This window comes from Elgaria multicarinata, chromosome 6, assembly GCF_023053635.1.
Source record: "Elgaria multicarinata webbii isolate HBS135686 ecotype San Diego chromosome 6, rElgMul1.1.pri, whole genome shotgun sequence".
NCBI classification, from domain to species: domain Eukaryota; kingdom Metazoa; phylum Chordata; class Lepidosauria; order Squamata; family Anguidae; genus Elgaria; species Elgaria multicarinata.
This window is the reverse complement of record NC_086176.1, coordinates 121,190,696-121,217,400: the sequence shown is the minus strand read 5'-3', so window position 1 is coordinate 121,217,400 and position 26,705 is coordinate 121,190,696. Positions and strand designations below refer to the sequence as shown.

Below are 26,705 nucleotides of genomic sequence, written 5' to 3'. Positions count from 1 at the left end.
AAAATCCACCCGTTATCTTGCTCACCTAGACCGAATACAGCCAAATACGTGCAAATATCCGACCTACCAGCTCCCCCACTCCTGCTTTCCACACATCAGGAAGGAAAGTAGAGTCCACGGTCTTCTTCCTTCCCTTAATGCCTGCCACCTAAAAATCCATTTTCCAGCGTCCATGAGAAATTTTGGAGGAAGAACTTATTTTGCTTTGAATACTAAATCCTGAGAAGAGGGATAAAAAGAGCAACCCAAATCCATGGATTACACGGAAAGCAGAAAGGGAAGAAGATTCCTTCTAACCAGGAGCCCACCCCACCCACCCCGTACTTTCCGCTTGGAAGAGCACCACACACACCCTTTTCTCCTCTCCATCCCCCCTTCTTTTCCAGAGGAGTTCAACAGAGTTTCCCATCATCACTCTGCAGATCTGCAGATGCAGAGAGACAGATCTTTGCATAACTTCTATTGAATTAGGGTGACCCTATGGAAAAGGAGGGTAGGGCTCCTTTATCTTTAACAGTTGTACAGAAGAGGGGATTTCAGCAGGTGCCCTTTGTGTGCATGCAGCACCTGCTGAAATTCCCTCTTCATCACAGCAGTTAAAGCTGCAGGACCCGCTGAAGTAACCAGATGCAAAAGAGGACGGGTCCCATGTATGCCTGCAGCACCTATTTTCCTTCCAAGTAGTCCATACTCCAGTTAGTCTCATTTCCTTCCTCTTTTCTAATATTCCACCCCATTCCAGACTCCAGAAGCTCCCTGCTGCTCTTTTATATTTCTCAATCCATTTTCTTCCAAAAACCCTACATTTGCTCTAATCCTCTCCTTCAAAACTCTCCCATAATTCCCCAAATCAGCCTATTTGGTGCCACAACTCTGCACCGAGGGAGACGGAACCTGCCGTGGGACCCCTTCCGTAGATCTGAATGGGCTACAGGAGGGTGAATCACAAACAGCTTGGCAATTCAGCAATGGTTCTTGCGGCAGAAGCTGTTGTGAATCACAGCACACTTTACTGGGATGCATGAAACGGCCTCTGAAGCAGGCGGTTTCATTTGCTTGGGGACGGGGATTTGCAGAGTGAAGCCAAGAGCCTCAAATAGCGCTCGCTGCGCGCCCTGTTTCTATGCAGAGCACAAATGAATCTAGGACCCAATCGGGGCGGGTCCTGAGTGAGGAGCTTAGGGGAGCAGCAGACAGAGGAATGTCTCAGTGACACAGAGGGAAGAGGAGAGCAAACACGAATGACTCAGCAGCACAGCAGCAGAGAGACAGAGGGGGCGGTGGGCGCGGGGAGAGAGACAAGAGGTTCAGCAGGCTTCTCAAACCAAAGAGAGCTCAGTTGGGGTCACTCCTGGCAGGCTGCCCTTCTTCTGTTTCCAAACACCTCTTCCCACATCGGTAACCCAGAGGAGGGCAACTAAAATGCTCAAGGGCCTGGTGCATCATCTCCCCTATGAGGAAAAGTTGCAACATCTGTCATCGGAGATTGTTTAGCTTAGGCAAAAGGAAGCTACGGGGGGGGGGGGACCTGATAGTGATGTACAAAATCACGGCTAGGGCGGAGAATGTAGAGAGGGAGGCGTTTTCCTCTCCCCTAATACTAGAACCCAACGGAGTCACCATCCCATGAAGCTGGGCGGTGGGAGATTCAGGACAGGTGAAAGGCAGGACTCCTTCACACAACGCAGAGTTAAAACTATGTCATTCACTTCCACAAGATGTAGCGATGGCCACCAGTTTGGATGGCTTTAAAAGGGGGCTGGACAAATTCATGGAGGAGGAGAAGGCTCTCAAGGGCTGCTAGTCCTGATGGCTATATGTTACCCCCAGGTGGACATGGTATGCCTCTGTACACCAGCAGCTGGGGCACATGGATTGGAGGGGCTGTTGCAATCCCGTCCTGGGGTTTTTCCTGCCCTGTGGCCGGCCGTTGTATGAATGGAATGCTGGACTAGATGGCGTCTTGGTCTGATCCAGCATCAGGGCTCTTCTTGTGTTCTTATGAGGCTTTGATCTGCAGTCACCCTGCATCATTCACAGGAATTTTACACCGGGGAGGGGGGTGCGATCCAGATGACACCAGGTGCTTCTAAGAGAGGGACCCTAATGCTACCACTCTGAAGGCATGGCACAGCTATTTCCTATTCTCTTACTTAATGAATTTTCCACAGAGAGAAAATGGTGGAAGAAGCAGAAGGAAAAACCCAGGAGAGTTACAAGTGGATTGCAACAACGTCTCCCGCTCCCCCAGTAAAATTCCATAAATGAGGCAGTGCAATGGATGGCACCAGAAAAGCTTCATCTGGAAGCAGCCTGGATTCGGTTGCAGTCTGTTTACCCTCATACTATTGCAGACACAATCTCCTTCAACCAGTTACAGATCCCAGCCGAAAACCACCACTCTTGGATCTGATGAGAATGTAAGCTAGGGCTGGGTACCGTCAGCGCATCACACAGCCTGCCCCGCCAGGCCCATAGCTGTGCTCACCAAACCCATACTAGGCTGGGATCTTGGGGCAACAACACCACAAGGCAGGCAGGCTGTCCGTCCCACAGACCCCCACCACCACCAAAGCGTGTTGTCCAACCAACAATTCAGTCCAATACCTGATAGTCTCAGAACCCCCCCCCCCCGAGAGGGCCAGAAGGAATCACAGAGCGACGTTTGCCCTGCTAGGCTGTGTACACAGAGGTTGTTCGCCAGAGCCCCCCAAATGGCCTCGATCCCAAAACCAGGCCTGAAGAAGCCTGACTGGAGTTAGGCGAGAAGAATCAGCTGAGGAGGAAGCCTGACTTAGGAGCCCAAGACTGGGCTGCTGCCCAGAATACAGCTCAGCCTGGAGGCCCCAGCGGTTTCCCTCTAGCTCTGCCCAAATGACGGCTTTCCTCCCTCCAGGCTGGAAGCCTCCTCCTCACCCTCCTCCCTGCACCGCCTTCGGTTCCTGCTGCCTCCTCATGAGGCTGAATCATGCGCCAGTTCCCCCTTCGCCACCCAGGCCACCTCAAAGCCTCCGGAGGCCCTGCCCCACTAGGCCAGGAGAGCATCTTACAGCGATCTCGATTGCCACACCTGTGCGTGCCTGTAAACACAACACACACACAGAGACACACTAGCTAACAGAGAAGCTTTTGACCCTTATCTGCTCCAGACATTCAAGCCCTGCCGGCTGCGGATTGTTTATCTTGGACAAAGACAGACTCCCTCCAGAAGTGGTCTTTTCTTTGAGGAACCCACCATCAAGGGCTCCTCCGCCCAAGGGCCCTGTTAACCTCCTGACTTCTGGCCACCCGTCATTTGTTAAAAACTCTTAAAATTATAAAGATACAAACATACAAAGAACTACTCGCATTACAAAACAAAAAAACCACAAATGCAAATTAAAGCATACAGACCAAGATGCTCAAGTAATTCTTAACAACTGTCAGTCGCCAAGTATTCTAAGCCTTCTTAATTTTCCTAACTTTTGCAACAGATTATTATTGATAGTACATTGATGGTGCTATATAAATAAATAATAATAATAATAATTTATTTATTTATTTATATAGCACCATCAGTGTACACGGTGCTGTACAGAGTAAAACAATAAAATAGCAAAACCTTGCCGCATAGGCTTACATAATAATCCAGTATCCACATAAAAATTATACTAATAATGCAAAAGCTTTACATTTATTAATGTCCAAATTATATTGTTTCGTATATGAAATAAATGGCATCCAAAATGGATCAAATTTTTGTTTGTCTACCTTGCCATAGGTGAACAAATTCTATTAATTTAACCATTGAGGCAATGTACTATATCTTATTAATTCATTCTTTAAAATAATAATTAAAAAGGGAGTGATGGCTAATTGCCATTTGTCAGCTATGACTAATTTTGTAGCTATTAAAAGACTTCCTACTAATTCCACATGCTTGTTTCTTACAACACCATTAAGTCTCCAATCCTAGGCATGTTTACTCAGAAAAAGTCCACAAATCCCAGTATTCCCTAACCAGCCTGGGAGTCATAGGACTTATTTCTGTCTAAGCATGCATAGGATTGACCCTTAAGATACCCACACAAGATGTCCATTGGGTTCGTAAACGAAGGATATCCAATCTCTTCAAATAGGCTTTTTCCAACAAACATTTCCTAACACTAGAACACATCTTTGCCAGTCCTTGTGGTGTCATGTACAGACAGTGTAGTGCTTTATTGAAATTTTCTTTTAAATTAACACATGGGTCACAGGAAAAAATTATGTCTGTCATAAAATAAATATCTTCACTGATCCACAGAAATTTCTGCGGCTAATATCTTTTCCCCTTTGAACTTAAAATAATTTCCTTTATCCTCATCTGCTGCAATTAATACCTCATAAATATGAGATAACAATTTCTTAGTTTTATATCCTTAGTTAATTTTTAAAAAACTCTTAAACTTAGGATATTGATGCTACAAAGACTTTCATATTTTCCTTTTACTTACTAGATCAACCAAAGTTATTAATTTTCCAGGCTTTATCACATCACCAAATGTCAAAATTGTATGCCAAATCCAGTCTTCTCTGTCACCAAATAGTTGGAATGTACCATCATATTTAAAAGACTGCAGCAAAGAGATTTTACTTCTGAACACCTTTCTTCTGAACACCCCTGCTCACAGATCACTTTCATCCTGGCCAAGGGTGTGCCCAGCTACATGGGTACATAGAGCCATTGACTGGCCAATTCATGTGCTGAATGGAAACGGATATTGTGCGTGCTCCATTTTTGTACGTATCTAGCAGGACTTTAATTAAGTCTTGTTCCCATCAGAAGTTAGGTTAATGTGATAGTGTGCAAACCTACAAAGAACCCACGACGATTGCCCTCACGGTGTGGAAAGGGCCCTAGCCTACCATTCGCAGCTAAAGCCTTGGAGTCATGCCAGGAGCAACAGCAGAAGAAACTGCCTTATACAGAACCAGGGGCCCCATTGGTCCATTTAGCCCAGTGTTGTCAACACTGACTGGCAGCCGTGGCTCCTCAGGATTTCCGGCAGGAGCTTTTCCTGCCCTCCGCAGAGGCGCTGCCACCGGGGGCTGAAGCAGGGCCCTTCTGGATGCCAAGCAGGGGTTTCTGTGCAGTCAGCTAGCGCGCCCCCCTCCAGATAAGCCCTTTAGCCCCCTTAGCAACCACCTGAAGGGATACAAGATCCCCCGTCGTGACTGGGATGCTGTGGTGACCCATGAAGGGCAAGGGATGACTCAGCAGCCGGGTTAGATCATGGCACCAGAAAGGGTGATGAGCCGCGGTGAAGGGTGAAATGCAGCCCTGTGTTACGAAGCAGCCCCAAATGCTGCTGTTTTGGGAAGATGGGGCCCATATTTATTATTTATTTATTTATTTATTTATTTCATTTTTATACTGCCCAATAGCCGAAGCTCTCTGGGCAGTTCACAAAAATTAAAACCACAATAAAACAACCAACAGGTTAAAAGCACAATTACAAAATACAGTATAAAAAGCACAACCAGGATAAAACCACGCAGCAAAATTGATATAAGGTTAAAATACAGAGTTAGAACAGTAGAATTTAAATTTAAGTTAAAATTAAGTGTTAAAATACTGAGAGAATAAAAAGGTCTTCAGCTGGCGACGAAAGCAGTACAGTGTAGGAGCCAGGCGGACCTCTCTGGGGAGCTCATTCCACAACCGGGGTGCCACAGCGGAGAAAGCCCTCTTTCTACTAGCCACCTGCCTCACTTCCTTTGGCAGGGGCTCACGGAGAAGGGCTCCTGTAGATGATCTTAAGGTCCAGACAGGAACATATGGGAGGAGGCGTTCCTTCAAATAACCTGGCCCCAAACTGTTTAGGGCTTTAAATGTCAATGCCAGCACTTTGAATCGGGCCCGGACCTGGACTGGCAGCCAATGAAGCTGGAAAAGGACTGGTGTAATGTGATCTCGCCAGCCAGTCCATGTTAGTAAACGGGCTGCCCTGTTTTGTACCAGCTGAAGCTTCCGGACCGTTTTCAAAGGCAGCCCCACGTATAACGCATTGCAGTAATCCATGCGAGAGGTTATCAGAGCATGGATAACTGTAGCTAGGCTATCTCTTTCCAGATAAGGGCGTAGTTGGTATATCAGCCTGAGCTGATAAAAGGTGCTCTTTGCCACTGAGTTCACCTGTGCCTCAAGTGACAGTTCTGGATCCAAGAGCACCCCCAAACTACAGACCCGATCCTTTAGGGAGAGTGCAACCCCGTCCAGGACAGGGCAAACATCACCTCGCCGGACAGATGAACCACCCGCTAACAGTACCTCCGTCTTGTCTGGATTGAGTCTCAGTTTGTTAGCCCTCATCCAGTCCATTACCGTGCCTAGGCACTGGTTCAGAACAGTCACTGCCTCACCTGGGTTTGATGAAAAGGAAAGGTAGAGCTGGGTATCATCCGCATATTGATGACACCTCAGTCCACATCTCCAGGTAACCTCCCCTAGAGGCTTCATCTATATGTTAAACAGCATAGGGGATAAGATAGAGCCCTGTGGAACCCCATGGCTTAGGAGCCATGGCACAGAGCAATAATCCCCCAGCACCACTTTCTGGAATTTGGATGGGGACGAGTGTTTTCCTGGTCTTGAAGAAGACCAGAAAGGTGGTTCCATGGGATACGGAGGCCTTGCACAGCCCAAGTGCAGCTGCAGGTGTCTTGCATACAACTTCCTGGCCAGATGGCTTTCGTTCCCCAGTAAACACTTGCAAATTTCAGATCGTGCCTCAGGACAACAGCCACAGAAGCCCCCACCCTGAAATAGTGATTAAGCCATGATTAAATAAAAGGAAGAATAAAGAATTCTTTGGCGGGCGGTTTACAGCTGTAAGGCTCTGAAAACCCAATACTGGGTAAGAAGGCATGCCTACATGACACCTGCTGAAATTCCCTTTTCTACACAACTGTTAAAGCTACAGAAGCCCTGTCCTCCTTTCCATAGGGTCACCCTACCCCAAACAGTCTGTTTCTCCCCCATTCAAAGTATTCCAAGCTAAAACTTCTTTCCGTCCCCTCTTCCATGACACCCACTTTTTGATGCCTCCTAATGTATCGCATCTAGTTTTACTATTGACTTTGAATGCTTGATTATCTGTAACCTTCTCGGTGCTAAAGTGTGATTCTAATTCCCCAGATGTATGTACAATTCTAATTCCTCCAATGAGTGATTTCAATTCATTTTAAAGTCTTTTTAAATAAAACCATTAATTGCTTTCAGAGACCTTGCTTTGGTCCCAGACTCTCTCAACTTCTAGGGATATTCTAGGGATTCCTAAGTGCCCTCACGTGCATGTTTCATTTACATGTATGTCAGATGCACATCCGTGTAAATTAAAGCACACCGTAACACGTGCCTCATCTTGGCATCATGAAATCTGGCCCGTGGGAGGACTATTCATTGGACCGGGCGTTCATTCATCCAGCCTTCCTCTTTATTGCTAAAAAATGTGCACTCCAATTAATTTGAGGCAGCTTCACAATGACCAAATAAAATCACACACAACTAAAAGCAACAGGGTCTAAAGCAACTGAAGGAGGACAGCACTGAAAAAGCAAAGCAAAAACCCATGTGGAAATACAGCCAGAGTCAGATTAAGACCAGCAGCAATAAAATGCCAAAGTATTTTTAGGATCTGGAAACAAAGCCCTATGAAGAGAGACTGAAAGAACTGGGCATGTTTAGCCTGGAGAAGAGATTGAGGGGAGACATGATAGCACTCTTCAAAGACTTGAAAGGTTGTCTCACAGAGGAGGGCCAGGATCTCTTCTCGATCCTCCCAGAGTGCAGGACAAGGAATAACGGGCTCAAGTTAAAGGAAGCCAGATTCCAGCTGGACAACAGGAAAAACTTCCTGACTGTTAGAGCAGTACGAAAATGGAATCAGTGACCTAGGGAGGTTGTGGGCTCTTCTCCCACACTAGAGGCCTTCAGGAGGCAGCTGGACAACCATCTGTCAGGGATGCTTTAGGGTGGATTCCTGCATTGAGCAGGGGGTTGGACTCGATGGCCTTTTAGGCCCCTTCCAACTCTACTATTCTATGGTTCTATGATTTTCACCTGTCCCCCAAAAGCCATCAGCGTAGGTGCCAGGCATACTGGAGGCGTGAGGGCTTTCCCGAGACAAGGAGTCACCCCCAAAAAGACCATTCCTTGGTCGCCCCCTGCCTGACCTGAGCCAGTTGGGAACCCGGAGACAGGCCTCAGCAGCCCATCTCAAAGCACAGGCAGCCCTGTACAGGGCAAAGGTGCTGGTCTTTTCCGCTTGTTACTCATAGAATCATAGAATCATAGAATCATAGAAAAGCAGAGTTGGAAGGGTCCTACAAGGCCATCGAGTCCAACCCCCTGCTCAATGCAGGAATCCACCCTAAAGCAGCCCTGACATGTGGTTGTCCAGCTGCCTCCTGAAGGCCTCCAGTGTGGGAGAGCCCACAATGTGCATCAGTGCATCATATGCATCAGTGTTGTTGCATATTTTTTTAAAAAAGGAATCTATTATCACACAGGCATAAACGGAAATAGGAATAAATGAGGGCTTTTGAAAACTGCTACCCTTAAGGTGGCAACAGGTGAGACAGCAGATGGGTGCTTGTGTGATGCACGAGATGCACAAACTTTCATTACTGGAATAACTACACCAGGCCTGAAATCTGCAACCAGTAGCAGACATTCGAACCCACATTTTGCCCATAAGCATTGACTGGGGCTGTTTATTATTATTTTAAAGCAGAACCTGAGGACCACTTTCTATCAGATTTACAGTGCTGGGGGGGGGGGGCGGTGAGGGGGTGAATACTTTCCCCACACACAGTTTCGCCAGCCCAACACAAAGAAATACACATCCCTAAACTACTTGCTAATTGCCCCACCAGGGAAAACAGGCCTATGTGAACCACTCTCAGCATGTTTACCTCCTTTCATTGTGGGGAAGTTAAAGTCTGTTAAGGGACGGGGAATTTTAGATTCAGAATGAAATTGAATAGGGGTAAATGCCAAGTTCTACATCTAGGAAATAGAAACCAAATGCACAGTTACAAGATGGGGGTACTTGGCTCAGCAATACTACACACAAGAAGGATCTTGGAATTGTTGAAGATCACAAGCTGAATATGAGCCAACAGTACGTGGCTGCAAGAAAGGCAAATGCTATTTTGGGCTGCATTAATAGAAGTATAGCTTCATAGAATCATAGAATAGCATAGTTGGAAGGGGCCTACAAGGTCATCGAGTCCAACCCCCTGCTCAGAGCAGGGGGTTGGACTCCCGTGAGGTACTGGTTCCTCTCTATTCGGCCCTGGTTAGGCCTCATCTAGAGTATTGTGTCCAGTTCTGGGCTCCACAATTCAAGAAGGACGCAGACAAGCTGGAGCGTGTTCAGAGGAGGGCAACCAGGATGATCAGGGGTCTGGAAACAAAGCCCTATGAAGAGAGACTGAAAGAACAGTTTAGCCTGGAGAAGAGAAGATTGAGGGGAGACATGAGAGCACCCTTCAAATACTTGAAAGGTTGTCACACAGAGGAGGGCCAGGATCTCTTCTTGATCCTCCCAGAGTGCAGGACACGGAATAACGGGCTCAAGTTAAAGGAAGCCAGATTCCAGCTGGACATCAGGAAAAACTTCCTGACAGTTAGAGCAGTACGACAATGGAACCAGTTACCTAGGGAGGTTGTGGGCTCTCTCACACTAGAGTAATTCAAGAGGCAGCTGGACAGCCATCTGTCAGGGATGCTCTAAGGTGGATTCCTGCATTGAGCAGGGGTTGGCCTCAATGGCCTTAGAGGCCCCTTCCAATTCAACTATTCTATGATTCTCTGATCTTTTAGGGTCTTATGAGGTGGGGTGAGGGCTCCATCTTTAGAAAGCTTTGTCTGTTGGGCAGTATATTGCTTCGCTTGCTTCAAAATAAGGTACACGCCAACCCTGCTACACTGGGACGTTCCCCACCCACCACCCACCACCCACCCAATCCTGTCCTAACAGCACTAGTTTGTGGGATGCATAGAACACAATCCCATCGGTGCTGTGCAAACGCCAGGATGCACCCCGTGACACAACCAGAGCCTTGGCTAAACAACGAGGCAGAACAACATGGAAGATGAGACTTGACATGGCTGTGGAGAGAGAGGAGGCTGGGCAGTCAGCCTGTGGGCGTGCGTGCGTGCGTGCGTGCTGGCAGGAGGGAGCAGCCCAGCCCAGCCCAGCGTTGCTCGGGCGCTGTCAGGCCTGATGCATTTGCTCTCAGCTGAGCGTGTTCCCAGCCTCCTCCGAGGGACGCCCAGCCCCCATCCAGCCCCGCAAGGATGGAAGCCGCATCACAGCCGCCACCCCTGCCGCTGCCATCGGCTGGCCTGCTTTCTTCCAGCAGCTTCTCTGCCTTCCCGCTGCCTCTCCACACGGCCATCCCCCGTTGCCCTTGACGCCTGCCAGCGCTGCAAAAGGCTTTTATCTTTCAGTGGCGCCAGAGATTCTGCCAGCAGCAGCAGCAGTGGGGGGGGGGGCAGGGGGGCTGCAAGGAAGGGAGCATGTGCCCGCCAGTGGTGCTCACAGGCCCAGGGGAGGGGACCCACTCTGGTCGGGGGAGAAAAGGGAGCCAGGCTGGTGGGGGCTGAGCAGAGCCCAGGCAAAACAGTCCGACTTTAAGCATGCAAATGGAGGAGCCGGAGGAAAGAGGAAAAGGCCAGGCCAGGCCTCAAACCACTGAGCTCCAGCAATCACCCCAGGGATTGGGGTGCCAGGCAGAAGCTGTGCCAGCCAGCCAGCCCCCCCAGCACCACCCTCTGGCAAAACACCAGGGGGTCTTGCTTGCCCAAAGCACACTGTGTGCACTCGATCGTGTGACAGGTTTATTTGATTTATTTGTGCCCTTCTCTTCAGTAACATTCCCAGGATGGCTTACAAAATTTCAGAACGCCATAAGACAAATTAAAAATACACAAATTTAAATATAAAAAATACATTAAAACAGTAAAACTATTAGGTGTAGCAAGGAAACACCAAACTCAGCCAAGATGAAACAAATCAAATTATTATTATTATTATTATTATTATTATTATTATTTATTTATTTATTTATTTATATAGCACCATCAATGTACATGGTGCTGTACAGAGTAAAACAGTAAATAGCAAAACCCTGCCGCATAGGCTTACATTCTAATAAAATCATAGTAAAGCAATAAGGATGGGAAGAGAATGCAAACAGGCACAGGGTAGGGTAAACAGGCACTGGGTAGGGTAAACAGGCACATCGTTCACCAAAAAGGCATCGCGTGAGGCATCAGGCCAGCCTCCCCGGGCAGAACATTCTACGCCGAGGGAACCACCACAAAGAAGGCCCCTTCCAGGAGCTACCTGCTGCACCTCCGATGGCGGAGGAACCCTCTGGAGCATACAGGGAGGGGGAGGGGGCAAAGCCACCAATTCTAACTGAATGGAGATTTCAGATGTTTCTAATTGAAGAGAGATTTGAACTCTGGCTTTCCCAAGCTGCTCTCTCTCATCCTCAGATGCCTGTCTGTAAAACAGGAATAGCAGCCGCAGCAGCAGCAGCCGCCTACCCCACAGGGTTGTTATGAAGAGGCCTGAGAGAAGGAAATGCTGTTCCCTGCCAGGGGCAGCTGTGCCCAAAAGAACAACACGCTGACTTGCCCTGTGCCCTGCGGAATCCTTCCCTTGGTCCATCTAACCCAGTGCTGCCCGGTCTGACTGGCAGCAGCTCACCAGGACTTTTGGGCAGAGAGAGGCCTCCTCTCCCTGCCTTGCTGCTGCTGCTGCTGCTGAGGGCCACAGGACAGAAGAAGGCAGAGGCTCAGCCTGGCACCGCATACAGGCACAGCACTGAACAGCACCGAGTGGGGAGGGCCATGGCTGCAGGGCAGAGGCCTGGCTTGGCCTGCAGAAGGCCCCACCTTCACCCCCACCCCCAACTCTCTCTCTCTCTCTCTCTCTCTCCAGGAAACACTGAGAAAGAGCCCGCCTCAAGCCCTGGAGAGACGTTGCTGCCAGCTAGTGCAAGAATGCTGAGCCACAGACCCCACTCCAGAAACAGGGGGGGGCACTGGTCAGTCGCCCCTGGGTGTCCCTCCCCCATCCGGCACCCACTGCTACTTGCCCCACCCCCACTCCGGTCGTAAGGTGGTATGCTGCTGCAGCTGCCCCTCCCCCACCACCATGCAGACTTACCCAGGGGAGGTGCCGTAATGAGCCAGGGAGCCCAGCGGGTGCTCAGACCCCAGCCTATTGCGTCCCAGCTGCAGCAGCATACAAGTGCTCCTGTGAGCGGGTGGGGCAGCTGCAAACGCCCCCTCCCCCTCGCACTCCCAAGCCGGCACCATCATGAGCTGCAGCCCAGGCAGTTCTTGACCCATTACAGGGGGGCTGCCTCAACCGCCTCCAGGTGAGCCCACAAGCAAAGTGCCCAGAGGGCCAAGCAACACATCGCCTCGGGGGCCCACGGGGGCCCAGCAAATGCCTCAATATGCCGGCTGATGAGCAGGCCTCCTGAGCGAGACGGAGTATTGCGCTGACCCGGCAGAGGGCAGCTCCTCCCCTGCCGCGCCAAAGCCCCCTCTTTGCAATCCGGGGAGCCGGGAGGGGAACCCCACTGCCCACCGCTTCAAAAGGCGTTGAGGCCAGGCCTGGGGAGGACGAGGAGGCCAGGGCCCAGAGTGATCCAGCAGTTGTTAGACAGCTGGGCCTGGAATGCCCGACGCGGCTTCCTCTGCCAACGGCTCCCCAGGTGGCATGAAAGCCTCAGGTAACCCCCCCACACACACACACACCTGTAAAATGGGAATCACCGTGAGCTATTTTGAGGGAAGAAGCTGCAAGAAAGGCTCAAGGATCTTTGCAGATTAAAACAGCAATGCAAGCGGTATGTATCTCTCTGTCAGGGTCGAGCCTCTTGGGGAGGCTCCCCTCCCCTCCCCCCCTCCCCCGCTTCATCCATGTGGACAGGCTTGTGGGCAGTTTGAGGTGGGAGGGAACGGAGGGCTGGCCAGGGGCCCTGTGCTTGGAGCCACCGTCCCTCCAGCCGGAGGAAAACAGGCCCAGCGGCTTGGCCAAGGCGTTCCCGGGGGGGGGGGGAGGGGGGGGAGAGCGCAATCCCGGCTTCTTCTTCTGGGATGCATCTCAGCCTCAAACACCAGCCAACATTCAACCCGGACACAAGCTCTCGAGGGAATGTCGTCCCAGGCCCAGAAAGCTAACTGAGGTAGACGTTGCTGCTGCTGCTGCTGTTCTCATCAAGAGGAATAAATCTGCATCGCGCAACTGTACAAATCCGGACTCATCCGCAGCAGCCCTGAACCCAGCTCCTTTATTCTTCCCATTTTGCGGATGGAGAAGCTGAGGCTGGAAGCGGCTTTGCCAAGGGCAACCCCACGAGCTCTCGCTCCAGATGGGCTCCGCACGGCAGCACCCGACCCCTGTGGCGTCCAGGGCCCCGGGCCAGCCTGCAGGATCAGGCGCGCCTCGTGGGAATCCCAAGAGTGGCTCGGGATCCATCTGGGGAAGGCGTCCTGGCCCAGGGAGGCTCGGCTCAGCAGAAGCCCTCCAGGGCACACCGGGCCGCCCGCCTAAGGGTCGCGAGACCTCCCCCACCCGAACCCACTGGGCCTGCCTGGAAGCCCCCCGCCCTGCACGGAGACGCCCCCCCCCCCGGCCGCAGCGCAGCGCCACAACCCTGCAAGCAGAGATGGGTCCAAGACTGCCGCTGGGCCGGTCCGCCGGGGCCCTCGGCCCTGCTCCAGGCAGCCATTCTGAGCCCGCCCGGCACCGACAGAGCCCGTTCGGGCGGCCGCTCCGGGCGCCTTGGCGAACCTGGGGGCTTCCCTGACCCGGCAGCCCGCTCCCCGCTCGGTCCACGGCCCACCTGGCGCGGACTTGCGGGAGGAAGAAGGGGGAAACGGGGTCCCCCCCCCCAGCGCCGCCCGCTCCTCCAGCCCAGAAGCAGCTGCGCCGAGGACGGCAGCGCTGGCAGCCTCGAGCGGGTCGGGGGGGGGGGGGCTGGCGGCGGCGGCGGCCACGCCCGACGGAGCCTCCTCCTCGGGCCGGGTCCTCGGGCGGAGGGAGCAGCTGCCCAAGCGCCCGGCCAGGCCCGCCGCGGCAGGTGCGGCAGCAGGAGGAAGCGCGGCGGCAGCAGCATCCCTCCTCCCCCCCCCCCACGCCTGGCTGTCGCCCGCCCGCCTCGCCCGCCGCCGCTTCCCCCTCGCCCGCTCCCCCTCCCCGCGTCTACCGGCAGCATCTTCCTTTGTGTGGCCGTGGCGCTCCCTTCGCGGGGGGGGGCGAAGCACCAATGTCTCCCCCCTCTCTCCCCTCCCTCGCGGCTCCATCCCTTTGCTCGCAGCCCGGCTCTGCAGCGGCGCCGCGGACACACCCTGCGCACACAAAGGCGCCGCCGCTGCTGGGGGGGGGGGCCTCCGCCGCAGCCCGCGCCCCGCTGCGCCCCCAGCCCTCCCCGCCAGAGCCCGCGGGAAGGAAGGCGGAGGGCGGGCGGCGCGCCGGAGCCGCGATGCTCAGCGGGACCCAGACAGGCCGGCCAGGCGCGAGCCCGGCGCCCCCTCCCTCCCCTCCCCTCCCCTCCCGCGAGGCCAGGACTGACAGCCGCGGCCTGCGAGCCCCCGCCCCGCTCACCTGGGCCAGCGCCTCTCCCGCCGCGCAGGGCCCGGGCAGCCAGCGAGCGAGCGGGCGGGCGGGCGGCGACGTCGGGCTCCGGCTGCTGCTGCTGCTGCTGCCGCTCCTGCTCGCCTCCCAGCTGCATCCCTGGCAATGCGGCGGGGCTGCGCAATCCGCGCTCCGCCGCCGCCGCCGCCGCCGTGACGTCGCGGGCATGCCCACGCTCCCGCCGGGGCGCGGGGGGCGGGGAGGAGCGAAGGCCGCCTCTGCCCGCCCGCCCGCCTGCCTGTCCGGCGCGCGCCGCCGCTCCTCCCGCCCGGCCACAGCCCGGCTCGGTTCCCCCCTCTGCCATGGCTCACGCGGCGGGGCCCCAGAAGAGGAGGCCCGGGCCCGGGCCCGGCTGCGTCCTGTTCAGCCCGCGGCCCCCACGGGAAGCCCACAAGCAGGACCCCAGGGGCGGCGCAGCAGCAGCAGCAGCCCGTCCTGCCCAGCCCCGGGGGCGCCCGGCACCCCGCCTCTGTCGCGTGCAGCCCCGGCAAGAAGGGGCTGCCTGGGGTCCGCCCCACTCAGCTTCCCGGGGCGGCCCCTTTGCGTTCCCAGGCCACGAGAGAGGCAGAAAAAGGCCTCCGGCTCCCCGGCCTCCCCCCCCCCCAGGCACACTGTTGCGCCCCTCCGCCATGTCTCCCCTTTTCCCAAGCTGAACCGTCCCAAACATGGGGGGGGGGGCTTGCCTCACCTGCTGCAGCCCTTCGGTCCTGTCCGTCGCCCTTCACTGCACCTTTTCCCAGTCAGCCAAACCCTTTCCCCTTTTCTAGGTGACCAGAACTGTACACCTGGTTCCATTACAAGGATGTTCTTGCAGGGGGGCAAGGGGAGCACCCAGACTTTCCCCTTGCTCCCCAGACAAGTCACTCACAGAGGCAGGGGCTGAGGCTGCCTCAGGCAGCAGATGCAGCGGGGGGGGGGGGGGCGTTCTCTGCTCCTTCTGGGACTCCCCTCTCCCCTCCCTCCCCTGCTGGGCTAAAGGCAGAGTCAAGGACCCCCTGCAGTCACTGGTGTCTCTATGCTGGAGCTGGGTGGGGTGGGGGTTCTCGGCCTTCCTCTCAAGCAGCCTCGTGTCCCTGGCCAGCCCTGCACAGGTCAGGCCTCAGCCAGCTCCGAAGGAGCTGCAGCTGCACCTGGCAGGGAGGCCGCGGGAGACAGCTGGCTTGTGGTGGAGTAACTCAAGGACAGGGGAAGCAAGCCACAAGGAGCCGCTCAGCTCAGCAGCAGCCCTGCCTCCCCCCCCCCCCAGCTAAGAGAGAGAGAGAGCGCATCCGGGCCAACAGCATTGTCCTGTCAGCCCTAAGCAAGGCCGAGGTGCTGTAATGAGCAGCAGCAGCCCCAGAGCCTGGAAGGGGCCACTCCTTGCCCTACCAAGACCGCCCTCCCAGCGCCTGGCAAGAGGGACGCCCCCATCCCACCTGCCCACTCGGGCAGTGAGCGCTGCAGGGGCCCCAGCAGAGAGCCCCCCCCCTCGGCTGAGCAGGCCACAGGGTAGGTGAGCGGCCTGGTCCAGGTCACAGGCTGCAGCAGCCGAGGGCCTGCCGGGCAGGGACATGGCTGAGCACTTAGAGGATTGGGGGCCCAAAGACCCAGATCTGCGAAGGCTCATTGATACCTGTATCAATGCACACTGAAAAATTATTAGTAGGATTTATTTAAATTTCACAGGAGGCAAAGCCCTCCAAATTACTTTCTTATCTAAACCTTTTCAAATAAAATAAATTTTTCAATTAATGTGGCTCAGATCATCCTAAACTAATGGGGAAAGCCTTTCTCTATGCTTAGTTTCCATGCAGGGAAAGATTGGCAGAGGGCCTTGGCAAGGGTGGGGGTGGGTGGGGGTATTGCAGCTTGTGGGCAGGGGAGAGCTAACCCTTCTGCCCCTGTCTTCCATCCCCTTCAAAATTGCCTCCTGCGGGGCAATTAAACTGAGAAGAAGAAGAAGGGGAAAAACCTTCCACTGGCCCAAATGGACACTGTGGAATAGGTGGGGGGGACGGGGGGATGGGGAAATAGGTTCAGGGCCAGGCCTAGCAATGCCCCTGCTGTCAGCGTCTTCTCCAGCAGCAGCTCAAGTGTTCAGTCTCCGTGGGAAGGCACAGCCGGGGCAGGCCTGAAGACATGGAGCCTGTCCCTCCCTCCACTTCAAGAAGCAAAATGCCACTGAGCTCAGTAGCCCGGAGTAATCTGGTGGCAACACATTGCAGCTGGTCTACAGGGGTTATTTTTAACACTGTCTCACATCTGAATGCCTGATGCATTCAGAGAATGAAAATAGGCTGTTGTGTGTGTGGGGGGGGGGTATTTATACCCCAGAGCACCAGAGAGTGTTTCTCTTACTACAGACCCTCTTGTCGTTTTGAATCACACACACACACACACACACACACACACACACACCCGCAGGAGCACATAGGGATGGCTGGCACTAACCCTCAGTGTTTCCAGTTGCAGTTAAAGCCTCTCCTTATCTGTACCACCCGGATGGAAACGCTGGGGGGGCTGGAGCCAAGCAGAGCAGACCCTTTGGGGAAGGGAGGGGCAGCACACACACACACACCATGCACACACAGTTCCAGCCAGTGTGATTCAGCAGATCGAGAAATGGGGGTGGATCCAGGAGACAGACATTCACGATGCGCAAGTACACACACACACACACACACACACACACACATGCCTTCCCCACTACAGTGGCCACACTCTCACAGCCTCTGTCCTCCATCTGTAAAATGGGAATAACAATGATTCACCCCACGTGATAGTTGGGGAGTGAAAACACAAGGCGATGTGAATGACAGCCAACTCTTTGTTTTTAAGGTGTGAGGGGGCAGGTCCTAACAAGTCTCCATTGGGCCATATCATCCGTACAGTTTGCACAACCCGAGGGTGGTTAATAAGCCACCAGGACTTGTTAACCACACGTGGTCTGTTGTTGGGTAGTTGGGTGAAGCCTCCCAACCAGCCACCCTTCCCAGTTTCAGATGTCACCACAAGCTGCCCCTGGTGACAGTAAAATTCTGCAAGGCGGGCTGGCATATGTGGGGGCCGGGGGAAGAAGTCCCCATGTCTTACTAACCACCCTCATGTCATGCAAACCAGGCCTCTCTTTTAATCCAGGGGTGGTGGTGGTGGTGGTTCTGAAACGTTTCTAGATTTCTAAGGGAACTACCAAGAAGACACAACCATAAAACACTAAAACCTCATGAAATATCAACAGCATACTGTATAAATAATGTCTACTGATACTAACCATCTATAAACATATTGGGTGTTTGCAATTTGGGGACCAGCGAGGGTAGGAATATTTACAGATCAGATAATGGAAAGACAATTGATATCACCTAAGCAAGTGCTGAACAGAATTGCAGGAGCAGAGCACTACGTCTTTATCAGTCTTTCAAGGGCCCTGAAGTGACCAATGCCAACTAGTCAAAAAGCGGGCAGGAAAACCTTTCTGTCAAAGAGAGGCTGAGAGATTCAGGCAGACAAAAAGCTTGGCACAAGAGACCAGCATCTGAAGGTTAAGAGGAAAACGGGGTTAGGAAAGCGCCAGGGACTAGCACCTCTCCTCAATTTTAATATCCATGTAAGCCAGGGTGAGGAAGCCAAGGGCCTAATCCATTCCACCGGGCTCCCCAATCCAGCCTGCAAAGCTGACGGCCGAGGCAATGCCCCTCTTCCTGCAGCCACGGCCACTTGCCACGGACTTTCCTGTTCACTTTTTAAATTTGCCCTGTTTCTGCTTTTGATCCTTGATTGCTGGGACGAGATCCGTGGCTTTCCCACACATTCCAACTGGTCCTGACCTCAGGTGCCCTACTGGGTAGGGTGACTATATGGAAAGGAGAACAGGGCTCCTGTATCTTTAACAATTGTATTGAAAAGGGAATTTCATCAGGTGTCTTCACCTGGTGACATTCCCTCTTCATCACAACAGTTAAAGCTGAGAGGGCAGGGCACCTGCAGCTTTAGCAGTTGTATCAAAAAGGGAATTTCACCAGGTGCTGCATGCATACCAATGACACCTGCTGAAATTTCCTTTTCTATGCACCTGTTAAAGCTGCAGGAGCCCTGTCCTCCTTTCCATAGGGCCACCCTACCTACTGAGAAACCCTCCCCCTTCCTGGAGCACGTCAGCCTTTTCCATTCCTTCGCTTCTTTCTGGAGCTGCCTTGGGCGCTTCGTTCACCTCTGGATCTCCAGTGCAGCTTCAGAGCGACCTCCGCCACGGCTCAGCTCAGCTCTCCTCATTTAGGCACAACTGGCAAAGGTCCCTCTTTCAGCAAATGTGGGCAGGGAAGCGGGCGCTCTGGCCAGGGTTCAGAACTCCTCTTTCATTTCTGTACATCCTAGTGCACAGTGCAGGCCCAGCACCACTCCTTTCACCAGGGGGCAAGCAGAATCCGCTCCTTCTGGCTTGCAGGGAGCAGGCAGCCCTGGAAGAAACTCTCCCTTGAGGCCAGGTCTCTTCCTGGCCCGCTGCCCCAGACTCTGCCATGGTGCCCAGGAGCCCCACGGATGGGGGTCTCTGTTTCTGGCAGGGTGGGTTGGCCGGGGGCTCTTGCTACTGTTGTGCACTGCCTGGGGGGGGGGGGCTCCTGCTCTGAAAGGCAGCCTAGAGATACCATGAGTAGCTTTAAGTAAGAATAACATCTGAAGCAAGCAGTGGGGAAGGTATTGGGCCCAGCGGCCGGCTAGCTTGCTGTGACAATCCTTTGCCTCTGCTGGGCAGGGTGCTGGCTACCAGGGAGGGAGGGAGGGGCCCTCATGCCAGGCCCAGCAGCCAGCTCTGCTCTCCATGCTTTGGAGCAGTCAGCCACTGTGCCCCTGCCTGCCCCCCCCACCTCTTCTGCCGGGTTCCTCCCCCTTGCGGTCTGCAGAGCTTCTGTTTGGGAGGCGGAGAGAGGGAGCTCTTGTCCACCAGGGAAGCCAGGCCCAGCTGCTGATGAAAAGGCTCAGTGTCCGTGCAAAGGCCTCTGCCAGGGGCCTGGCACAGGCACAGTTCGGGTTTGCTTGGGAACTGGCCAGGAGGCCGTTGCTCTGCAGGCTTGCACTGAATCCGCTGGCCCAGGCATGGTGGCCCCATCACCGCTGCTGCCGCCACCAGCAGCACGACTCCCCTGGCTAGCCGTGTGAGTCTCTGTGAACCTGTGGGTCCTCCACATTGCCCTGACTGCTAACCCAGAGATCTCCCTGGCCCGTGAGAGGCATGGCAGCACCCACCGGTCCATCGGCTCCTGGCTTGGCTTGTTTCAAAACACTGGCTAGCAGCCCAAGGCCGGGACTCCTCCCTCTCCGTCTACAACATGCACAATCTCTAAAACCAAACTACTTAGAGATTTTATTATATGAAGAGGTATATAAGTATTACCAATAAATAGAAATTGCTAAATCCATCACGCTGTTCTTTTCTGTAACAGAAAGCCAAAGTTTAAACAAAGGTGCAAGCAACAGTGCACAAGTAGCTTCTGTTTGGGTCACCAGGTCCTTTTTGGGACATTTGTCCATTTCCAGGCTCATGGAGCAAGACACACTATTTCAGAGGCGGATGGTCACGTCACTGCTCCCCTGTCCATCCATGCCCTACAGCCGATCATACAAGAGCATCTCCTGGCATTTACAATGCTTGCTCAGCACCAATGATTATGTCCACCACTGTGATCCTGTGTGATGCATAAATGCATCAAGGCTTCTGCCCCTGGGCTTTGGTTCCTCAAAGCCACAGTCCAGCTCAGCATTGCAGCTCGTTAAAAACAGCTCACTGCCAGATGCTCCCTTTGCAGCATTGCTGCCTGGAGTACAGGGCTACTTGAAGGAAAGCCCAGCAGCTCCTGTGGCAGACAGGTGGACAGGCACGGTGGCCAGCTGGGATTTAGCTGCCTTCCTGCCAGAAAACCCCACTGAGCAAAACAGCTGCTGACCCAAAACCAGCCAGCCTTACTTGTGTTTTGCTGCCCTGGCCCAGGCAGGCCCCAGGCATGTAAGCAGGCATGTTTGGTTGACTCAAAAGCGGAAAGATTTTCTTTTCTAGCCAGACACACGCAGAAGCTGCAAGCACAGCAAGCCCCAGCTGAGCCTCTTGCAAGCAAAGGAATCTCCTAGTCTCTCAGCTCAGGAGTGGGGCTACGAAGATTTGCTCTAAGGAGCAGAAGGGATACGGGAAAGATGCATGCATTCCTGAGGCTGTCTCCCCATTTGCAAACCAGTTAGCAGGGAGCCGGTGTCACAACCACACTGGCCATCAGGCAGATTCCAGGGACAGGTCTGCTCAGCTTAGGAGCAGAACCTGGTCTGCACCGTCAAGCAATACGCCCCACCAAAACATCAAGTGAACCACCCTCTGTTTATTCCAGGGCACCAGAGCACCCTCCTGGCATCGACTCTTTATTACACAGCAGCCTTCCCAAATTTGCTCTTTCAATGACCCCCCCTGTGGCGTTACACCCCACAAGTCAGTTCCCAAATGTATGTCTGCGGTTTGTAAGTCTGTGGTGAGTTTAGAATATTGGCCTGAGTGGGCGGAGTCAGAATGTCTTGGGAGGGGGAGGAGCGATATATAAGGGAAGGACGGAGGGGATTTGGGGGAGACTTTTGAGGTCCTCTTAGAGTCTTTAGTGCTCTCTGTGTTTAGAGTACTTAAGTTCTGGGAAATTTGAGGTTCAGTGTAGAGAGTGGTGTCTTTGGAGTGTGGTGTGCACATAGTTGATGTATATTAATCAATATAGATAATAAAGAAAGCTCAAGAGAGATTGTGTGAGGGAAAGGAAAGCGTGTATGTGAATGAGTGAAAGGACTGGATGAAAGGTTTCAAAAAGGGTTTTAAATGTTTTATTTGAAACAAAGCCTGTGAACTTTTAAAAATACATTTTAATTATTTTGTTTTTAACTACCACAAAAATCCCACGTGTCTGTTTGGCATTTATCATCTGAAGTTTTCACATTTAGCACCCACTCTGACAGTCATTCACCTCAGCACATATAACTCACAGCGTTTTATTTTATATATTGACATCCTTCTCCATTTAACCCCTTTCTCCACATAGTTTGGAGGAAGGGGTTTTTTATCCCTCGCCTCAGGCGTATCAAGCGGTGGGGCTTGGCTTGAGCAGGGAGTAGCCGTGGCCGGGCCTGGTGTTCAGAGCCTGCGTCGTGGCAGCCGTCCCCCTGCAGTTTTGTCTTTTCTGTTCTTGTAAGATCCAAAAAGGACTGAGGACTGGGGGTGGGGTCCTATGGTGTAGGGGTGGATCTTTCCATGCCAAGCTTCCCTCACAGCTGCTTATTGGTGGGTGGGTGGGTGGGTGGGTGTGCACGCGCAGATATGTATGTACGTGTGTGTGTGTGTTAGCCTTGTGGTGCTGGAGGAACTGGGAAGCACAAATCCCCGGAGGCAGGCTGTTGGTAACCCAACCCAATTAACTTTCCTCTCCTTCTGATTGTTCTAGAAACAGCAAGGTTCGGCCACGGCGCCACCAGCTTTGGCCATTTAGCACCTTGGTTATTATTTTTTTATCTGAACCTCTAAGCCTCACCAAGAATGTCTAGCTGGAAAGCCTGCTAGCTGCTTCAAGCAAAGGCACCCTGTTACACCCGTCTGTTGCTCGCTATAGGGGAGCAAGATGGCTACAGGATACCTTACAGTAGGGTGACCATATGGAAAGGAGGACTGGGCTCCTGTATCTTTAACAGTTGTATAGAAAAGGGAATGTCAGATGGTGTCATTTGTATGCATGCAGCACCTGGTGAAATTCCTTCTTCATCATAACAATGAAAGCTTGCATCTGGTCACTCTAGCGGGTCCTGCAGCTCAAACTGTTGTGATGTAGAGGGAATTTCACCAGGTGCTGCAGGCATACAAAGGACACCTGCTGAATTTCCGTTTTCAATGCAACTGTTAAAGAAAAAGGAGCCCTGTCCTCCTTTCCGCATGGGCACCCTCCCTTACACAGCTCCCATTGTGCCTTTTCCTTTTCGATCTTTTGAGCTGCTCTCCCTCGGCTGAGCTCAGGGCCTTTCCTGGGTCTTTCGCTGTGTGACCAACCATCTTTAAGAGGAAGACAGTAAGGTGCCTGGATTGCCAAAGCACAGTGCAAACAGTAAAACTACAGTACCCAGCATGCAATGCACTGGGAGGACCAGACGAAGGCTCCCAGCTGTGTCTGCCCAATTGCATGCTGGACTATGTGGTATTCAAAAGGCAGATCTGCCTCTTTAGCGTCAACTCTCGAATTCGAAGCAGATTCTCGGAGCTGTATTTGACATCTTGAGCCTAATTTTCATTGCTTTGCCAGTTGGAGGGGGGCGGAGGGGGCAACGGGGGCGTTTAAATTTGCCTTCCCTAGCTGTCCTCCCAGCAGCAGCTGCACATCTGCCAAACTCTGACTCAGCTAAAGATGCAGTTCATTCAGGAGGAGCACAGCCCCCATTTCAAAACCGACCCACTTCCCAGGCTCTGCAAGGCTCGTCCTGGAACAAATCCCTCGAGGCATCAGCAAGTAGCAGCACCTACATCTCTCTCTCTCTCTCTCTCTCTCTCTCTCTCTCTCTCTCTCTCTCTCTCTCTCTCTCTCTCTCGTCTCACTCACACACACATCAGGGAGCAATGCTAAGATCACGCGGCTAGAGGAAGGTTGTCACTACATCGAGATAGTTCCTTTGATCTAACCCTACATGCAGACCTGGGAAAACTACTCTCCAGTGGGCCTGTGACGGAAAGGCACTCTGCACCTGATCAGAAACACTCTATTACTGACTTTCACGTGAGGGCTAAGCCCTTCCTTGGGGTCCGTTCTGGCCAACTGGGCTGCATCAGGGGAAGCTACAGCCTGAGTCACTTCCTCTCACTAATTTTAAGAACAGGACTTGCTTTGCTGAATCACATGGAAGACCTATTTGCTCAGTGTTGCTGGTTGGTCAGCTGATGGAGCTCTCCAGAGCAGGGGGCCGGCAAATTGTGGCCATCCAGGTGTCTGGGCCAACAACTCCCATGATGCCTCACCATTGGCTGTTCTGTCTGCGGCTGGTGGGAGCTGTAGTCCAACGGTTGCCCTCCCCACCCACCCCAGGTGTAGAAGTTCACAAATAGACCAGTCATCCCCTACTGCTTGTCCTCTGCAGAGGAGAGACTTCCTCTAGGCCCACCATCCATGAATTGCTTGGGTAATAATGTTCATTTGCATCTCACTTGATTGCTCACAACCCACCACACTCCCTCCCTTAACGTTTCCCTCTTGTCCAATTGTCTGCCCGGCACGTCTCCCCAGCATTCAAACGGCCACGTTCAGCTTCTCTGAAACAGCCGCTCCTTACCCCCAGATTTATTACTACTGGGATTACTGGGTGGCAGGTGTCGATGTGGATAGCGTTTAGGAACTGAATTATTATTATTATTATTATTATTATTATTATTATTATTATTGTTGTTGTTGTATTATTTACACTATTTATATACCACTCCCCATTCAAGAATTTCCAAATGGTGAACCAATAGAACAAAGAATAAAAACAAAATAAAAACACATTAAAATACATTTTTAAAAGAAACAAAGTGCAAATAAAATCGTGGCTGGTCATGAAAGGAAAAGGCTTCCTGGAACAATGTTTTCAGAGGCGCTGGAAGGAATACAAAGTTGGCGCCTGCCTACCCTCCAGAGGCAGGGAGTTCCATAGGAGGGGGGCCACCACGCTAAAGGCTCTTCTCCTGGTGGACTCCAATTGGACCATCGGACCATGTGGAACCACCGGGAGCATGTTCTCAGACGACATCAATGACTGGATAGGTTGATAAAAGGCGCTCTCTCAGGTATCCTGGTCCTACTCCCCCACACACACACACTGCCATTGTGTTAACTTCATTTAGATTTAAAAGCCATTTAGCTTTTAATTCTCTCAAGGCTGCACAGCCCCTCCTGCTGTGAAGCAGGCATCTAGGCACATTTTGAAAGGATAGGGTGGAGGCCAGCAGCAGCAGCAGCAGCAGTGTGACCCTTCCACGTCTTCATCATTACCTACAAACGTGTCCAGCACCTGTGCAAAGACTCAGACGCGGCTGCTGGGCTTTTACCAACCCTGACCCCTTAGAAACGGCACAGAACCCACCTCAAAGAAGTGGAAACAGCGACACACACCCCTTCTTTCTTCGCTACCCTCACCAGCCGTTGCGCACGGGGTGCACTCTGACACCCCGCTGAGCAAAGGAACAGGAGCCTCCACCAGCTCAGAACTCACCCAGATGTCAGCCTCTTGCCGGGCTCTGCTGCCGCGCAGGAGCGTTCCCCCGTGTGAGTGCCAGATCACAAGCCCAAGCTGGCTCTCCCTCCAGCACGCGCTGCCTGTCACTAACAGGCCAAGCAAGGCAGCGAACGGCGCACCAGGAAGGGCCGGGCTGGGTGTGCGCCGCTCTGGAATGTCAGCAATGCACGCTATGCTACACGCATGACTCTAGCCTAGGCCCCACGAGGTCCTGGGAATATCAAAACAACCACTCCAGGACAGCTCCGAGCAGGGCTCAGTTTAGCAGCACAGACAGCCGCCTGCCCTTAGCTTAGATCGCCACGAGTTTTACTTCTTGCGCTCAAAGCCACTTCTTGTCTGTGGTGGAAAGACCAGCGTCTCGAGGGGCTTTTAGCTGAGAAAAAGGGGGCTAAGGGTTAGGGGACAAGGTTTATCCATGGATGCCCGGTGTGGAAAAAATGGAGAGGGAGACGTTTTCTGCCTATAGCTCACCGTACCAGAATCCAACGGGGCCACCCTATGAACATGAACGGTGGGGGCGTCAGGAGGGACCGTAGTAGCTCAGCGACCGACCTACTGCTTTGCCTGCAGAAGGAAGGTCCCAGGTTCGATCTCCGGCAGCGTCTCCACACAGGGCTAGGGAAGGACCCTGCCGGCAATGCTGGGGAGCGGCTGCCCGTCCGTTTCAACCATGCAGGGGCAGACAGACCATGGGTCTGGCTCGGTCCAAGGCCGCTCGCGGTGCTCTTCTTCATGCGGCACGTCGTTGTGTCCGTCTGCGGTCAGGCTGCCGGACGGCACCCCTGGCAGCGGCGAACGCCCTTCCATCGGCCTGGCTGCGACGCACTCTCCTCTCCAAACAGCCTCCTGCAGTGACCATGCGGCCACAGCCATATTTATTTATTTATTGCATTTCTACACCGCCCAACAGCCAAAGCTCTTATTGAGCAGCTAAACAGAGCCCCGGGCAACAGGCGAGCGAAAATGCTCCCGCCGCTTCGCCACCAGCAAGTTCTAAACACGCCGTCATCTGGCACTGAGCGGTGCTCTTTAGCTGGAAGGAGACTTGCCAGCAGACACCCACCAACAGGCCCAGCCGAGATCACATGTTTCGGCCCAGAGAGAATTGGAGGTTGAGAGAAGCAGCAGAGATCCAGGTGTCCTGTGAGGTTTTTGTCTTGTAAGCCATCCTGAGGGCTTACAAGGTCAGGAAGAAGTGCCCTCAATAAATACATAGATAAACCACAGGTGGAATACACTGCCCCAAGGCGTGGCGGTCCTGGCTGCCGGCTTAGTTAAAAGGCACTTGCACACATTTATGAAGGAGGGCAGGTATATCAATGGCCATTAGCTTTGGTAACTGAAGGGCCTCCACGGTCAAAGGCAGCAGCGTACCACTAAATGCCAGCTGCCGGGGGGGGGGGGCAATCAGTGGCGGAGAGTGATGGCTTTCCCATCATGGCTTGCGTGCTTTTGAGAGGCCCCTGGCTGGCCCCTGTGGGAAGTCAGATGCTGGACATGAGGGTTACAAGGCACCCCCACATTCTGCTGTTTAGGGAAGAAGGGGCCCTGTATCCTGAAGGGGACCAGGGGGTTTTGGTTTTTGGTTTTGGAGAAGAACAGAAAAGCAAGTTCTGTTAGGATTCCACATCCCAAGTGAGGCTGCAGACTTTTTGCATACAACTTTCTGGCCGACCATTGAGGCCTGATTGCCTTAATACGTTTGCGTCAATACTTGCAGATTTCAGATCTTGTCTCAGGGTGTCAAGAAAGAAGCATGAAATA

General features: G+C 53.1%; 1 protein-coding gene across 1 annotated transcript in view; it reads right to left on the bottom strand.

Annotated features, from left to right (window-relative positions):
• RUSC2 (RUN and SH3 domain containing 2) overlaps positions 1 to 24,929 on the bottom strand; it is a 55,533-nt gene extending 30,604 nt beyond the window's left edge. Inside the window, 1 exon segment of the mRNA XM_063128359.1 lies at positions 24,915 to 24,929. The gene's annotated coding sequence lies outside the window, so the exon portion shown is untranslated.
• Between the last annotated feature and the right edge of the window lie 1,776 nt (positions 24,930 to 26,705).